Source organism: Ipomoea nil, unplaced genomic scaffold, assembly GCF_001879475.1.
Source record: "Ipomoea nil cultivar Tokyo-kokei standard unplaced genomic scaffold, Asagao_1.1 scaffold1769, whole genome shotgun sequence".
Lineage (NCBI taxonomy): Eukaryota > Viridiplantae > Streptophyta > Magnoliopsida > Solanales > Convolvulaceae > Ipomoea > Ipomoea nil.
In genome coordinates this window covers 615,626-631,953 of record NW_017618197.1, presented here as the reverse complement: position 1 = coordinate 631,953, position 16,328 = coordinate 615,626, and the positions used below count along the sequence as shown (strand labels likewise).

Here is a 16,328-nt window from a genome sequence, read left to right as displayed (position 1 = left end):
CATCCTTGCTTTTGTTGTTAGTGGGCAACAAGTTGGCGGATACAATCATAACTAGCAATTTCTGCTCGGCGGTTAGCAACTTCTTGTTTGGCCTTGTGGCCGAAGTGAAACCACCTTCTCTTCCCAACAAATACCCGAGGTAGTCTGTGTACCCCGTGTCGCGGGTACCGACCCAAGCCTTCCGGTCATAGTGTAATACGCCCGTGGTGGTCAATTTTAGGAGCTTAGCCAAGCGGCCCTCGGAGAACACTATCTCCTTGCACTGGACCTTGGAGGTGATTTCCAACTTGTCCCCCCGTTTGGTGGCTACCATATGACAATAGAACTCCTTCACCAATTCGGGGTACGTATCTCCTTTAATCGTGAGATAGGTATCCAAAAGGTCTTGGAATCTAAGCATATCGACTAATTCCTGAGAGAAATGGTCGGGTTCGAGTGCTTTACCTCCGATCACCGTGTAGTCGACGTCTTTCCATTCCGGGACTCAAGTACCGACGAGCTTTTTCGGCATTGTAGGATTTCCAAGAGGTGGCGGTGGTGCGGCTCGACGCTTCGGCGGAATTTCCGGCGAGAATTCCGGTGGGACTACCGGCGAGTTTGGCAGCGGCGTGGCTTCGTTCTGGCGGAGACCCGGGAGTCGGCGGCGAGGATCTTGACCATTTTTGGGCGAGGATAGCGGTGGCGTCGTGGCGTGGCAGCGGGGTCTAGCCGGGGCGTCGACGGGAGAGCGGTGTTCGCGGGCGTCTCGCGGGTGGTGGCGGTTAGTCGGGTTGACGGGATCGTGGCGGCGAGCGGTTGGTGGCGTGCGGTCGGCGGTGGTTGCTGGTGTGCGGCTGGGGGGTTTTGGGTGGTCGGCCGGGCGTGGTGGGAGAGAGGGAGAGAGAGGGGGTAGAAGTGGGAGGAAGAAAAGGAAGAAGAGTTTCTGATTTGGTGATTTTGTGGATTTTAGGGATTTGGAGGGGTTTAAGAAAGTTGTGTCCCCTTGAGGTTTTAAGAAACACTCATGGTTTAGTGGTTAGGGACTTGGTTTTGTAAATGAGAGGTCTAGGGTTTAGTTCTCATTGGTTACATTAGTCATTTTGTGCACCCCTTCCATGCTTTGGGCTTCCTATTATTCTTTTGATCCGGTGTGGCAAGTGCTCCGATTAGATCTTCTTGTCGAACCTCTTGGTTGGAGTTCGTAGATTATAGAAGGCGCGGATCTTAGTCCTTCACTTACTCCGTGGGGCGGTAGTCAGGAGAAATTAAGCTGATTGGATTTATTGACCTTGTCTTTTATTTAAGGGCATGCGAATTTCTAAATAACCGAACTAAATAAGTGATTCTACAAAAAGGGTAGTTTACAGGGGTTCGCAGTTTATCCTACGCAGAACTCCTCTTCTGGATTCTCCTCTGGTTGATTCGTGGGGTCCTCGTCCCCGAGTGCTACATTTTCTGTGTCGATGTTGGCTTCGGTTTCCAGGTCAGCTTGGGTGCGGCTAATGACGAATACCTTTCCAGGAGCACTGTAACTCCCTCGGTTATTCGTGCTCCCTTGTTGGCCCATGACCGTAGGGTTTGTGCTCGGGGGCCGCGTGCACTGAAAGGCCTTATGTCCTTCCCCTTCGCAGTTGAAGCACCGCAAGGTGTTTCCAAGGCAGTCCTTGCCCCTATGATCCTTATTGCATCTCCGGCAAAGGAATGGTCTCACGTTGGTTTCGTTGTTCCTCGTAGACGATCCTTAATTAGATGGGTTAACCATCCTTGTGTTAGAGTCGTTCCTTGCTCTTTTCACTGGTGGTCCCCCGCCTCCGGTATTCCTCTTGCGAATCTGTTCCTGAACTCCTCGTTGTAGAAGTTGGATCCGGTAGAGGTCGGCGTCGCTGGTGTAAGCCTCGTTAAGGGTTCAGGGTTTGCTTACGATTCGGGCCTTTCGGGCTTTGCAGTTGAGGCCCGTCACAAATTTCTCTATCTTGGTCGTTTCCGTATGCACCAATTCGAGCGCGAAACGAGCTAGCTCGAGAAATCGTTTGTGGTATTCCATGACCATGGCCATCCCTTGTTTTAGGTGGAGGAATTCCTCCTACATGGCTGCCCTTATGTTCGTGGGGTAGAACCGTCCCCGTAGTCGCACTTTTAGGGACTCCCAGTTGAACCCTGGTTCTTGCCTACAAGCATGTCCTTCGTGGACCCACCAAAGATCGGCTTCGTGTCCAAAGTAGAAGGAGACTATCTCTACCCGACGTCCCTCCGGGCATTCCACTACCTCGATGATCTTGTCGAAGGTTTGGATCCATTCTTTGAGGATTGTGGGGTCTTATTCTCCTGAGAAAATAGGCGGGCGATGGTTCGAGACTTGGCGAGTTACATCTGAATTTCCGTTTGGTGGGGGTGGTGGTGGTCGGTTATTGTTATGGGGGATAGCGTTGCTTAGTGTGTGGGCGACCTGAGTTAGTTGTTGTAGGTTCTGAACTAGTGATTCGTGGGTGGAGGGTTCAGGAGTCATGTACTGGCTTCTTGTTAGCGCCATTCTGGTGTTCTACAGTGATATGGACCTAGTCCAAGGTTCACATAAAGATGGAGTATTGTCCCAAGATTACTCTCAATGCAAAGATAGAGATGGATCAAAATACCTTAAACCTCACGAGAAACCCTTTGTCTCGAATCCTCAAAGACTTGGAAGAATCCCATGTAGCTTCAAGTACCTCGATGTTGCAATCTTCAATCAACTAGATTCGGATCTAGTTTCCTTCGATTCAAGAACGAGTCCACGAACCTAAATCTAAGGTTGAAGAAAGTAAGATTGATTCGAGTCCACGAATCAATTTGCTAGTCGAGTCCACGACTAGCCACTAATTGAGTCCACAATTAGCCATAAGGTTTCTTACACAAGTGTAAAGAAAAACTTAAGAATTTTATTGAATTAAAGCCTCCTCAAAACTGATATGGATGTGCCCTATTTATAGGTATAGGGCGGCATTGTAATCTAAATAAAATGGGAAAAGGAGTCCTAAACCTAATCTAGAAAACAAGTAAATAGAGTTTTATTTAGAAAAGGATTTAAGGAATCCTTTCTAAATACAACTATTGTTTTCTCTTTAATTCTAAACAATTTAAAATAAATGATGACCACAAATAATAAAGCTGATTTGGGCCTCGGATCTTGTGATTGGCCCAATTTGTAATCTTAATGGATCTTCATTATGTTGGGCCGCATCATCCTCCCCTTCTTGAAAAATGATTCGACCTCGAATCTTATAAACATTGTCTTCGATCCGTGACATCACTTGAAACGGGCCACTATAATGCTTTCCTCTATCGAATGGAATTATTATTGGAATTCCTTGATTTTTCCACCAATGATGCTTTAAGGATGTACTTTTTGGCCTTGTGATGACTATAGACCCTTATTGGATTCCATGTGTGCTGGTTCATATTATTCTCCCATTCTTGAAAAGGATTCGTCCTCGAATCCAAATCTTCAATGAAAGACAAAGTAGCAAGCTCACTTTCTGTTTTATCACGCTCATGGAACTTTTTCTTGGGGTGCTTGACACGAGTCGCTCCAATCATCATCCTACAATCAACAAGTAAGGCAATTAAGTCTAATGACACATCATGGAATTTAAACATTCTGGATAGTAATAGATCAGCAAAACGAGACATATTAAATTTAGCCATCTTTTTTGAATTTTCAACAAGCACAACATCTTTCCTTCTAGAGCTTAAGGCTAAACCAAACACAAAATCCATGGAAATATCAAGTAATGTTTTAGATGTATTGTGGTGGTAAGTAGCACAATTATGAACATAAGATTCTACGTCTTTTTTCTTCTTTGGCCAATGAAAATATCCATGCAAAACATCATCACTCTTTGGAAAACCAAAGTGTCCTTTATGTGAATCAACAATTAAACCATTGCCCAAAACAAAGCAAAAAGTGCAAATCCCATTGACTTTGAACCAAAACCCCTTGAGCAAGTAGTGTTTCACATAAGAAGTTTTCAAATGTGCCTTATAACTTTCCAGTGATTCCTTATCTCTATCAAACAAAGTTTTAGTAAAATCAAAATTAAGGAATCTTGGATGTATGGAGGCAAACAAATTTCTAACACATCTAGCAAGTACGTCATTAATAGAAACATGGCAAAGAAATCTAGAGAATAATAATGCATGCTTTCGGAATAAAAGTGAGTATAAAGTGACTCCCCTTCCTTTCTCTTGCATACTATCCTTTTTAGTTACCAAGAGATGTTGCACTTTGACACCTTGGGCTGGTCCTTTCCACTGTATCACTGATTGTGGTCCCTTTGTTTGGCTACAAATTGAGTTATAGGATTGGAGTGGTGATTGCAATTCCAAACATGGAGGTTCCACTTTTCTCTCTATGATTTCTTCATTCTTTGAGGCTGGTTTGAGAGCTTGCATCAATGTCAATTGAATTTCTTCTACTTGTTTAGGATACAAACGAGACAAGAAATATGTAACTCCATTCATGTGAAACACATAAGTGTTCCTCATTCCATCAGAACTTATTTTTCTGTCAAATTGCAATGGTCTACCTAACAAGATATGAGCACCCTGCATTGGGATATTATCACACAAGATTTCATCAGAGTAACTGTTAATAGATAAAGGAATAAGATCTTGTTTGGTTACTCTAGCTTCTCCTACATCAGTTAACCATTGCAAACAATAAGGATTTGGATGATTAAGCAAAGGTAACTGGGGAAATTTAACCATAGCTGCACTAGCCACATTTGTGCAACTTCTAGAATCTATTACCATAGCACAAGCATTCTCTTTAATTGACCCTTTAGTACAAAATATATTTTCTCTTTGAGACTCATCTTCTTTTAAAGGGTGAACATTCAAAACCTCCTTAACAACAACAGTATGACTAGACTCACTAGCAACATATTTCGAATCAGAATCTAAAGGTATGAATGGTTCTCCCTCAACATGTTCATTGAGAGTTTCAAAATGGTCACATACCTCATCCTTAGACTTATATTCAAGACAAGAAGCAAAATTTTCAGATTGTTTGGTTATCTTAACTACCCTTTTGTTAGGGCAATCACGAGCTATGTGGCCTCTCCCATTACATCTATAACAAATCAATTCTCTATCATGTTGAGGCTTCACTGCCTCACTTACCTTTTCTTTACCTTTGTCTCGTGAATCATCTCTTGGAAGAGGACGTTCATCACATCTTTGAGAGGTAGAACAAGTGTTGTTCCATTTTGATGCACCATTGTTGGCCTTGTACATTTTCATCTCTTTGATTTTTGCCTCAGATTCACGTGCAGCATACAAGGCATCATAAAGGGTGTCATATCTCTGAATACTCATTCCACATCGAATTTCTAAGCTCAATCCATGTACGAAACGAGCAATAGATTTTGCCTCTTCTTCATGTATGTTTCCCTGTTCAAGCAAAATATTTATAGTTTGGTGGTACTCATCAACTGACATTGTTCCTTGCACGGTTCCCTGCAATTTTCTTTCAAGATCATAGAAAAAAGATTTAGGACGAAAGGTTAGGCGCATATCTTCCGTCACTTGAACCCAAGATTCATAGGGAATAAAATTAGCAACTCTCTCTCTATTTCTTTTTCGCCACCAAGACAAAGCATACCCCTGAAAAGATGTAGCAACTAGCCTAATTTTTGTAAGATCAGAATAGTGCTTTAAATAAAAAAGAGTTTCAACAGCATTCTCCCATTCTATGTATTCGGTAGGTCCTTTCTCACCAGTGAAGTTAGGAATTTCATGTTTAATGTTTCCTAACTCCGCATTACGCTGCTGGATCCTTTGCCATCTAGGATCCACTCTTCCTGCTGGTGGCAGGTATCGCTCATCATTGTGTGGTGGTTGCACTTGCTGTGAGCGTTGCTCCAAATTATTCATTCGTTTGAGTAACCTGTCTATCTTTTGTTCTAATGTATGGGGCAGGTTTGGAACTTGTTCAGCCATCTGTATAGGAAAAAAAAAATCTAAAAAGAAGAAGATGTGTGAGTAATCACGTTAGTGAAACCAAAAAGTTGGCTCGCTCCCTCACTATTCTCAGCTTGCAGGTAAGAGGTGGATTATATGGCTCTGGGGGTGCACTACACACTCTTACAAATACACACTCCACTCGTGTATCGCTCAAGGTGGCAGATACTCTCACAAGCCTTTTTCCAAAAAGGAAAATTCTAGTCCGGAACTCAAGTTGGTATGGATTCAACCTCAAAGTTCAAGAAAACGTGCCTTGGAAAACTTCACAAGCCTTTGAGAGTAAGGTGTATCGCGAGGTAGGTAATAAAATTGAGAGCAAGAAGCAAAGAAAAAGGACAATACAAGCAAAGAAACTAAGCAAGATTTGAAAGAAAAAAAGGAAACCAAAGAAGGAAGTATGGCAGAAAGATATGCAAGACCAATATCAAAAGATAGAGACAAATAGAATATAAAATAGGTTCACGTGTACCACAACCAATTAGGAATCTATCAAGAACTCCTTCCAACCTTATACTTTTCCCCTTCCTTGTCCCTCCAAAATTCTCCTACCAGCCAAATTCTTTCCCCAACCTTATTCTTCTTCTTTATTGCTTTCTCTTTTTTGCTTTTTTTTTTTTTTTTTTTTTTTTTTTTTAACTTTCTTGATTTTTTTTGATTTTTTTGATAAATAACCTCCAAATAATTACTGTAAATATCACCAAAAATTTCAGACCAAGTGGTTCCACACAAGCACTTCAAAACAGAATCAAGAATTTCAAGAATCGCCTAGAAAAACAGAAACAATGCCCTGACTTTGAAGATCAATATCTCACTAACCAGAAGGAATTAGATAGTTTATAATATATCAAAAGAACGCCCCAGAAGAGATCTACAACATATCCAAATTTCAGATAAAACTAACCAGTGGATCTCGAGATATAGGTAATTCTTTGAAACTGGTCACAGCTCGCGAAAATCTGGACAGGGTGTGATTGAGACGTGATTGCGCGTAAATGCGCTTTGGATATAGGTAAGGGTAAGATGGGGTTGTTTTCTTGACAGAATATGTGGTAATATGGTGCTTAGGAGGTGTGAGGTCTCATTGATATTGGACGGGAAAAAGGGAAAACACTTTCGGGATTGTTTTTCAAGAAACTGGAGAACATGTATCAAGATTCAAGAACACAATCAAGAATGCAAAAGAAAATTTTTTTGGGGGTTTTTTTAATGAATAAGAAACGAATAAATGTAGTATGTAAGATAAGAACGAGATAAACCTAGGGAACCAAAGAAACCAAATTTCTAATGATAACGAGACAAACCTAGGCTCTGAATACCAAATTGATATGGACCTAGTCCAAGGTTCACATAAAGATGGAGTATTGTCCCAAGATTACTCTAAATGCAAAGATAGAGATGGATCAAAATACCTTAAACCTCACGAGAAACCCTTTGTCTCGAATCCTCAAAGACTTGGAAGAATCCCATGTAGCTTCAAGTACCTCGATGTTGCAATCTTCAATCAACTAGATTCGGATCTAGTTTCCTTCGATTCAAGAACGAGTCCTCGAACCTAAATCTAAGGTTGAAGAAAGTAAGATTGATTCGAGTCCACGAATCAATTTGCTAGTCGAGTCCACGACTAGCCACTAATTGAGTCCACAATTAGCCATAAGGTTTCTTACACAAGTGTAAAGAAAAACTTAAGAATTTTATTGAATTAAAGCCTCCTCAAAACTGATATGGATGTGCCCTATTTATAGGTATAGGGCAGCATTGTAATCTAAATACAATGGGAAAAAGAGTCCTAAACCTAATCTAGAAAACAAGTAAATAGAGTTTTGTTTAGAAAAGGATTTAAAGAATCATTTCTAAATACAACTATTGTTTTCTCTTTAATTCTAAACAATTTAAAATAAATGATGACCACAAATAATAAAGCTGATTTGGGCCTCGGATCTTGTGATTGGCCCAATTTGTAATCTTAATGGATCTTCATTATGTTGGGCCGCATCATACAGGGCCAGTGTCGATTGTAACGGCAAGTTAGGGGTTCGCATCCTTACCTTGATGCTATAAGTATAGGGGATCTTTAAACTAAGCACATGATAGAGTGATGAGAAGTTAGGCAGATAATGATAGATAAACTCACAACCTTACCGCGCATCCTAAGACTCCTAAGTCCTAAGTATTTGAACACTTAGAGTTTACGGCTAAACATCTTAAGGTCTCTAACTTAGAGTACTATCCTAGATGTAGCTTAGATTCTTAAAGTCTAACTCTTAACATCCCGAGTATGTAGGTACCTAGAGTTCAAGCTTAATGTCCAAAGTCTTATCCTAAAGGCATTGTCCTAGGGTCGAACTTAGGCTCTGATACCAACTGTAACACCCCTAAATTTCAAGATATTTAAAACTTATAAAATGAAGGCGAATCCCTTAACTGAATCCCAAATAGAGCATAAAAATATCCATAAGAGTCGGGGTGCTATGCCACACCTAGGTTTGAGAACCTAGGTGCACAGGCTAAACTAACTAAGCATAAGAAATCCTCAAATCAATATTCAATACATTCCTAAGGCACGCAGGCCAACTACTGAGCTAAGACTACTAAGCTAAGTCCAATGCTCTGACTAGCGCGCTCCGAAGCTAAAGCTCGTCACCTGAAAAACATTCAGTATAACAACCGTCAGCGAATAATGCTGCTAACCAGCTCCAACGCGTTAAGTACAATATAGGTAGATATAAGAAAACTCATTTTGAAACTGGGATACATATATACTTACGAGACTCTAGTTTAAATCCAAGATCAAGACCCAAGGCATATTAACAGACTCAATATCATAAGATAATCATAAGAACTAATATGCGTCCTAAACATGCAATGCAAGACATAACAGGTAGATAATCATGCAAATAACGAGTAGAGGCAACTAAGGCATTCAATACAATCAATTAGCAAGTAGTCAACAAAGCACACAATTCATCCTCCACCCTTATACCAAGTTCCAACCTTGTAGCTCCCCTCCGTCCTTATATCAGTTCCAACCAATACCTCTAGGCCACCCTTATATCCCCACCCCTTATGCCTTCGGGCAACTACATGCCGCCACCGACGAACCCACCTTTCAACCACCAACATATCAAGATGGTGCCGCAGTGCCATTCAATGATCCGCACCTCTAGTGCCAATATCAAGGGGTTAGCACATATAGCTCTAACATGACACCGCAACACTTATAACCTGACCCATGCTCAACAGCAAGCAAGTCTAAGGTGGGTGTGTGCCTTTAGCACAGTCACCGCTATGGCCTGTACCTTTAGTACAATGACCGGGCACAAGTGGTGTCAACCGCCAACAGTTTATTTTCCACCAATTACAATCTCATCATCATCATTATCATCATCATCAGTCACATTGGTCATTGCGCAATGACCACGATACTCATCATCATCCAATCAATCAACACATAATCACATAACAAGCAAGACACAACAATAACAATACGTATCACATATAAAATCCTAGAATGATGCCTAACACACCAAACGAGACTCATACACGACAAATGGGGTACAACGGGACACGGGGAAACATCAAACGGGAGAAAACATCACGAACCACGCCGGGATTCTTCCACCCGCCAGCCACCCGCCGGCGGTCGGGTACTATTCCAGCGGGTGGCCGGCGGGCAGACCATCGCCCGCCGGCTGTCCACTGGAACAGTGCTTACGGGCAGCGGGTAGGTAGCGGGTGGTCAGTCCCCCCACCTACCCCCCCCCCCCCACTGATACACAGGCAACTTTTGGTTCTGGGATCTCTCACGGAACCCGAAACCATGTCCAAACACATTCAGACACATAACGACAACACCACGCATTCATGTAACAGAATTAAACGATTCCTAAACATGCCAAGACTTAACATAAATCACATAACGATCCAGGGACATCTGGAATCACAAGAACATCAAGAAATCTATATGCAAGGTCCTAAACACAAGTCCTAGGCTAGACTTAACACCCGATCATGCAAAATCCCACCCAAACATACCAAGAATATCATAATACGAAATCCACGTTATAACCCTAGGGCTCTAGACATAATCAAAATACAAGATCGCTCATATAATTAATCATGCTATCAAGAACATCAAGATTATCACATAAACATCAAGATTATCACATAAACACCAAGATTATCATATAAACACAATATAAACCCTAGACAAAGCCCTATCAAGACTCAAGCACAGAATCATATATCAAAGGAGCCAATAAATAAGATATAGCAAGGAAAATAGGTTTTGTCGAGACATGGGTTACCTCTTAGCCTTAATCAATATCCTTGGCTACCAAGGTTTTTTCTCTAAGATCTTCTTTCCGTGGATTCTCCTACGTTTTGATGGCATGGGGATTCCTCTGTAGGTTTCTCTCCGGGAATATCTCGTGTGGTAGAATTAATTGTGGTAGGGTTTCTAAATGCTTCCTAAGTCCCTATATATAGATTTAGGAGTCCCAACTAGGGTCTGAATAGTAAGGATCCACTTATCCTATTTTTTATAGGATTAAGGATTTGGTTTAAGGATAAGGGTCCATGATCCATGGTGGGCCACATCAATTAATTAAAGGGAATCCTAATCAAATTAAATCCTTTCTAATTATTATTAACGGAATCAATTAAATAATTAATCCGGGGTTAGAGGCCGTAACACGGGGTATTATAAAAGATGTGACAAGAGATTACAAAGCATAAAAAAACAAGGGCTCCAAAGATCAAAAAGTAATGCAAGGTTTCAAGGTAACAGAGAAAACTTCTCAAGAAACACTACCACTAGCACAACTTAAGGCCAACCAACAACCATCTACGCTAGTCCTAAGCCACGAACAGGCTAAGATCAAACGAGGCAAAGCAACTAAACAAACAACTAAGCAACAAGATAACCACGAAAGCAAACAAGGGCGCACCAACTAAACAAACAACTAAGCAAGCCACAACCAACGAACCGGCAACCAAAACAAACAAGGAAAGAAACGAGCTTACCTCCACTCTAGCCTAGGAGGAACCATCATCCAAATCCTCAGCATCCTCGTTCGAAACTTCCTCGGCTCTACCCCGGCTAGAGCTAGCTTCCAGCATATCCAACCTCTGACTCACAGTGACCAGCTAAGCCTTCATGAAGGAAAAACCCTCTTCAATCATCCGATTTTGCTGTCGAAGAAGGGTCACCACACGTTCCTCGTGGGTCATAGCCTCGTGCTCGTTCTTTGTCCTCACCTCCTTCATTCTCAAGCTCTCCTCACTCTCGGGGTCACTTTCCTCAGCCTCCTCTTCTTCCTCTTCTTCTTCTTCATCTCCTCCCAAACTCTGCACTACCTGATTCAACTTCCCAACGGGAATCTCAAGCTACTCAACCAAGGCACTCCTCTCGGCAGGGGGTTTCTTTGCTACTTCCTCTAGGGTGATGTAGTCGTCATTTTCCAACTGAAACAGATTGCAACTCTGGAGATTCATGACGTCCAAAACCATTTTGCCAATCGGCTTGGCACATAGCCATCCACTTTCACCCCTTTCCACAGGAAAATCTAACTCAAAACCATACCGTAGAGCAGACTTTTACGGTTATGGTCCCTACAGTAGTCAATGTGTTGCAACATCAATGAGGGCAAATTGAACTTCACTTTGTGCTTTAGACAAAAGTCAAAGGTGCATTCCAACTTTCCCAACAAGCTACTTTTATTGTTGTTAGGCAATAAGTAATCCAAAACAAACATTACCAAAATCTTTTGTTCAGCTGAAAGCCATTTCCTTTCTGGTCTCGTGGCCTGGATAAAACCACATGTCCTTCCTAACAAAAAGCTCAAATAATTCTGATAGCCCATGTTACTCGTCTCGATCTAAGAATCACCGTTGTACTGTGAGACTCCGGTGGTCGTAAAACTCCGGTAGGCCACTGCCCGCCGTTCTGCCCGCGGGGTACACCACCTGTACACAAATTTTCCCTTCGGGGAAATTCATCAACAAAGCCAAGTTCAAGTCCAAAACACCCAAAATCTCACACACAACAAAGATATGACTTGAACCCAAGAAATAGCCAAGCAATGACATTCAAGAAACCTAAATACAAGCTCTAAACATGTATCATCACAATATCATGCATCAATTCTCACAAATCACACCAAGAACATCAAATAGAAGCCAATAATCATCATTTATGTAAGAAAATGGGTTTTGTATAGCATGGGTTACCTTTGTAGCTTAACAACTTCTCCTTTTCACCCTCATAAGCCTCTTCTTAGAGTTCCTCTTCTCCACCAACTTCTTACACAAGCCAAAACACAAGAAAGATTTTATCTTAGATAAAGACACCCAAAAGATGGCTAAAAACACTAAAAAGCTATGAACCTTACCATTTTCTATGCTTGGGAAGAAGAAAGTTGGAATCTTGGAGTGGGATCTTGCAAGGCTAGAAGGTTCTCCTTTTTGCTTGAAGAATAAGCTAGGTTCTTTTTAGAAAGATGATGGAGAGTTTGGGACTTAGGCTTGAATGAGAAATGAATGGGATGTCTTGCTAGGGATGGCTTGAACAATAATTCATGGGTGAAAGGTCACTTTTACCCTTACTAAGGTTGGAAAGACAAGAGGGAAAAGGTACAAACCGTAAAGCATAAGGTACACTTGTTTGACTTAAGTGACTAGTCAATTTCTAGTCCCTCGTCTATTAAATTTCAGGATTTTTGGAAGGAATTACCAAGGAAGGCTAGGATTAATTCCTCAGTTAATCCCAATTATCATTTATATTTACGGGGTGTCACAGGTAGCCTTTAAGTAAACGGTAAGAAGTTGATGATGTGGAGGTGATTTGGCGTAGACGTGTGTTGTGTTGTAGATGTGGCAGCAATTTGAGTAGATGTGGCATCCATTCAGCAGTTTGATGTAATATAGGCCAAATTTATGGCCAAATTGAACTATTAATTTCAACCCCAATTTCAATCTGTTCGACGTTTGAAGAAACCCTACCCTAGTTCTCAATCCCACATCCATAATCGCGAAGTCAAATCCAAAATCTCAAACCCAAATCCCTATTTGTGTCGCTTAATCCCTAATCTATATTGTAATTTGAAACCCTAAATCTCTAGCCTGGCAACAATCCCAAATCCGAACTACGAACTAGACAAAAGTTTGGAAATAAGGCTTTGAATACTGGATAGTGGACGAGTAAGGCTTTGAATACTGGATAGTGGACGAGTAAGGTATGTAATACAATATTCTAATATCATTGTGAATATATGCTTTGAATATGATGTGGGGTCTTGTTATATTGTCTTTAACTTGAATTTTTTTGTATATAGTGTGGTCCTATATGCTTTGAATATGATGCTGGGTGGCCCAACTGATTTCGCTTTTACTTTAATTTTGTATTGATTGTGATGTAGTAGGGTCATGTTATACTGTGTTTAAGTTGAAAATGTCTATATATACTGTGGTCCTGCTCCAGTTTGATTTTTTTTTTGTCTTGCTGCTCCAGTTGTTAAGTGTGCATAAAGTGATAAAGTTAGCTCTTATTTTTATGTTTAAATGTGCCTTGCATTTGTTTTTTTTTTGTTTTTTGTTTTTTGTTTTTTGTTTTTGTTTTTTTTTTTTTTTTTGTCAAGATGGTTGAAAGTGTGGAATTATTAATTCATCATGGTGGTAATTTTGTCAAATCCCCTAGGTTAAAATATTTGAATTGTGAGACAGAGGTAGTGGTTTTGGACCTTGACCTTATATGCAAGGTTGCAAAAAACGTTAGGCGCCCGGAGGAGAGGGGGGGGGGGGGCGCCAATTTATTATTATTATTTTTAAATTTTTTTTATTTTTTAAAAAATTTAAAAAAATTAAATTAAAAATTGTAAAATCTACCAATAAAACATAAGGTTCCTCTAGTTTTTTCTTACAAATTATTTATGTAAGTGGTTGTAAAATCGTTCAAAATATTGTTGAAAATATCTAAATACATAAAAAAAATTAAAATCAAGAGTAAAAGAAGTATTTTTTGGAGAAATTAGAGGGCTTTGGCAGTTTGCTGTGGATAGATCTCGAAAAAATACGTGATTCCAAAAAAACAAAATTGTCCAAAATGGACAACCGAGTCAAAAGTTATGACTTCCCGAACTTTTAACACTTTATAATGCAAAAAAAAAAAAAAAAGAGAAAAAAAATTTAAATCGTCGAACCGGTCGGCCGCCTAGCACCTAGGCGCGATTCTTGCAACCATGTTTATACGTTATCCCCACTTAATGAATTATATATCAGCCCAACGATATGGTAAAATAATCTCACTTACCTATAAGTTGACCTCTAAGCCATTTACATCTTTAAAACTCCTACATAATGATGCTAGTAGTCTACACTTAGCTCATATTGCTCGTGAAAATAAAAAGTGTGAGATATATGTTGAGCATGACATAAATGAGCTTGAGGTGGTTGGTTTATGTTTACCTGGGCCTGAGGATGATGAGAATGAAGCTGAATTAGTGGGTGAGGAAGGGGAGCAGGAGCTTCAGAAGATGAAGTATTGGGTGAGGAAGTGGGAGCAGAAGATGAAGATGGGAGTGAAGTAGATGTTGATTATGGTGTTGGGAGTGACTATAGTGGTAGTGAGCATATAAGTTGTGGCAGTGAAGGTGAGGAGACTACAAATAGGGATAAGAGGAAAAGGAAAATAGGAGTACAAGCTGAACCTATACCACAATCTGTGCCCACTAGTGAAAATCCTTTAGTAGATGAGGCAGATTCTATGTACTATGATTCACAAGATCCACCAACTGTTGAAGAAGACTTGGAGAATGAGGATGGGAATGATGTTCAATCTAGGTATAATGATAAGCACCCTAAATACAGCCCTAAATCAGATCCACCATTTCTTGAATTAGGCATGTATTTTGATGACAATGTGCAGTTCAAACTTGCCATGATAAGTTATCTATACATACCAAGAGGGATTTATTTTGGAAGAAGAATGGTTTAAAGTATGTTAGAGTGGAATGTGCTGGAAAGGGGTGTGAATTTCATGTGAGTGCAGGGTGGGAAGAAAGAACAAAGTGTTTTCAATTGAAAGCTATGGTGTTGGATCATAAATGCAACAGTGAATTCACCTTAGGCATTGTTAGTCAAAAATGGCTAGAATGGAAATATGAAGACAAGGTTAGGCAAAATCCAACTATTGGGTATTCTGAGTTGAGCAAAGATATAAAGTCTGAGTTGAACCTCAATGTCACTGTCAGTATGTGTAGAAGGGCAATTACTGGGATTCTGAAGAAGCTTGACATATATATGAGAACCAGTTCAAAAGGATTAGGGATTATGCACAAGAATGCTTGAATTCTAACCCAGGCTCATTAGAGTTAGGGACTTGTTCTTGTAGAATGTGGCAGTTGACTGGTTTGCCATGTCCTCATTCCATTTGTGCAATATTTCACAAAGGGGGTCGGCCAGATCAGATGTTACAGTAAGGAGATGTACATGAAGGCCTATGAGCATGTAATACAGCCCATGAATGGAAAACAATTTTGGCCAATGACTGAATGTGATGAGTTACATGCTCCAGTTCTAAGGAAGATGACTGGCAGGTGATTGCTATTATCTGCAAGCGCACAGAGTCAATCACAGTATAAATTCCTGGAGTATTCCATGGTCGATCCCACGAAGAATACTATTAACTGTTATCTTAAATAATCAAATTGTTGATATGGAAAAATGCAAATAAATAGAACTAATGTAATTAAAAAGAATATTTATGAATTTAAAGCAAAAAAAATTCCAATTGAGAGAAGACTAGGGATTTGGGTTCACCTATTAGATAATTAACTAACTCTAGTGTTAATTCTTATGACTATAGTGATGATTGCTTCAAATATATCCTAATACTCCGTCGAGCTACTAGGTTGTATCCAATTAATTGGATACAGGGAAAAGGGATATATTGCTTCAAATATATCCTAATACCTAAAAAAACTTCTCGGATCCGTTAGCTTAGGAGGTAATTTGCTTTGCAAAATAGCACTACACTCATCATTTAAGTGCACAGTAGCAAACTCTTCCAGTTTCTTTTTATTAGACACAATTTTCTTAATGTACTTGGCATAAGATGGCATATTAGCAAGTGCTTATGCAAAAGGAATATTAATCTGCAATTTTTTAAAAACCTCCAAAAATCTTTTAAAGTTATTGTCCTGGTTTCTCTTTTGTAACCTTTGTGGATATGGAATTGGGGGGGGGGGGGGGGGGTACATAAGGTTTTACTGTAGAGGAAGTGAGGTTTTGATCACTAGAATTCTCTTTAGCCACTTGCTCCTCTTCTTTATCACTCTCTTTTTCATTCATGGGTT

General features: G+C 40.3%; 1 long non-coding RNA gene across 1 annotated transcript; it reads left to right on the top strand.

Annotated features, from left to right (window-relative positions):
- The first annotated feature begins 126 nt into the window (after positions 1-126).
- Positions 127-14,923, top strand: LOC109192175. Its single transcript, XR_002056066.1, has 3 exons — positions 127-142; positions 3,958-3,960; positions 14,842-14,923. It is a non-coding gene; the product is annotated as an uncharacterized LOC109192175 (long non-coding RNA).
- Positions 14,924-16,328: the final 1,405 nt, after the last annotated feature.